General features: G+C 43.1%; 1 long non-coding RNA gene across 1 annotated transcript in view; it reads right to left on the bottom strand.

Annotated features, from left to right (window-relative positions):
* Window positions 1-727: 727 nt before the first annotated feature.
* The window catches only part of LOC121813795, a 5,799-nt gene continuing 4,373 nt past the window's right edge, over window positions 728-2,153 (bottom strand). Inside the window, exon 2 of the long non-coding RNA XR_006053887.1 lies at window positions 728-819. This is a non-coding gene — a long non-coding RNA (uncharacterized LOC121813795). The remainder of the gene's footprint in view (window positions 820-2,153) is intronic.

Raw genomic sequence — 2,153 nt, 5'->3', positions numbered from 1 at the left:
CCAGCCAAGAGTGATACCATATATGCCCTATAGCTGCAGAAAAGGCTAACATTGTTATCTTTTTACAAAAAACAGCTGAACATGGGAGGTTTTTGGACAAATTTGTGTTCTCCATTCTTTAAGCACCGGTTTGAGCACCGTTTGAGCACCGGCACCGTTTCAAAAGTACCGATTTGGCACCGGTATCGGATAAAACCTAAACGATACCCATCCCTAGCTGTGTTTTTGTGTTTCTGCAGACATCAGACATCCTGCTGCTCTGGACAACTGAAGAGACCCAGCAGGTCAGCTGATCTGTGGTCAGCACCAGCATCTTTAACTAAGTTTGAGGGATGAGCAGTCTTTGGAAGCCTTTACTGTCTGACAGTGATGTTTAAACGATGGCTCAGAGCAGAATTTGGATCATTATTTTGCTTTCCTTCTATTACTATGTTTAGCTTCTGCTTCACAGATATTCTCTGAAATGTTTCCCACTGTTGGACAAACTTCCTTCATAACAGAGATCTTCCGTGGAATCCATCTGTGCACACACACATAATATCAGCTTGATGTCTGCAGTTTAGTGTCAGCACGACTTTCACATCATATTCATCTCAACACAACTAAAACATGCTGACTGACCTCAGAGTTTCAAGTCCACATCCTGGACTCTCCAGAAAACCACACAGATGCTTCACTCCTGAATCCTGCAGGTTGTTGTTCCTAGTCAAGGACAGGTAGTCATTACTCAGGTCCAGCTCTCTCAGATGGGAGGGGTTGGACTTCAGCGCTGCTGCCAGATAATCACAGCTGATCTTTGACAAACCACAGTTCCCCAATCTGTATCAAGAATGAAAGATGTGAGTTTATTAGACAAAGTGTGAGCTTAAAAATCATTCAGTATCATCTGTCATCATCTGTTCAGAGCTGAAGAAGGTTCAGAATGTAGAAGTTTAGAAAATGGAAACTCCAAACAGCTGAAGCCAACAGGAAGCAGCTTCAAACAAGCACAACAAGAAGAAAAAACTCTGAAATTTTCACATTAAAGTCGTACATTTCTAACAAGAGTATTTTAAAGACAGCGTCACTCATGATCATCTTCTGCTCAGTAAAACTTGGTCATGTCCTTTTTACCAGAGTTTTCAAAGCTCTTGTAACAGCAGTGTACATTCACCTGCAGGCACATGCTGCCTCTGCTTCAGCACTGTTTATGATGCACAAACTGCAGGAATCAAGCTCATACTGGCTCAGTTGAATCATGTCTGCTTACAAAGACACTTTGAAACACTTATCAGTATGTTTCGTGTCCTACTAGGACCTTTGCTCTGGATCACTGAAGGATGATTTTCCACCCGAGGAAAGACCAGCGCCGTACTTGTTGTGCATTCAAGGAGGGAACATCAGCGCTGCCACGTAAGAACAACACCGCACTAATAAAGACATAGAATGGCTGATAAAGAACGACGACAAAGAAAAGGCGAGTGAGAAGACCTATGGTGGTGTGGACGGACCTGCAGGAGCTCCAAGACTGAGGAACAGAGACGTCCATGTACCAGCTGAAGATCCTGCAGTGATCCAGGGAGCTCGGTCCAATATGAGGTCGTACTGTGGTAACTATGTGGAGCACAGTTTCTTCGCAGACTTCAGCCAAGTGAACATTTGGAGATCCAACAGTGCATGCGCTGCGAGCAATCAGCTGTTTATCATATACACAGATTCTCTCATCAGGTGCTGTAATGTGAGCGCACTGCTTGAATTTGTGTGAGCAGCGGTATATTGCTGATGTTGTTCCTTTCTAACCAAAGATATGGGACTGAGCTCCACTGAGCTAGTTCTACTTTCATCCAGATATAAACTGCTACAGTCTGCTGACTATTTCTTTGCCACCATCATGGAAGCTCTTTATCCTGTTCTTTACTCTTCAATTCATTTTTATTTATACAGCGCCAAATCACAGCAACAGTTGCCTCAAGGTGTAGCAGATTTCAAATGGTAGACTGCGTTGTGATGACATACAGGGACTGGTTGGAAAACTCCAACCAGTCCCTCTCTTCATCCTTGCTTAGCACAGGTGAAACACACATAAATGAGTGGTACAATGGATAAAAGGCAGTTTCCATTAGTATTTTTCTTGTTCAAATGTGTATGTACATACAGTGGCTTGCAAAAGTATT

The sequence above is a fragment of the Haplochromis burtoni genome, unplaced genomic scaffold, assembly GCF_018398535.1.
Source record: "Haplochromis burtoni strain Fernald_Lab_line unplaced genomic scaffold, NCSU_Asbu1 Contig_2628, whole genome shotgun sequence".
Lineage (NCBI taxonomy): Eukaryota > Metazoa > Chordata > Actinopteri > Cichliformes > Cichlidae > Haplochromis > Haplochromis burtoni.
The sequence above is the reverse complement of the archived record's forward strand: the minus strand, read 5'-3'. Positions and strand labels throughout refer to the sequence as shown.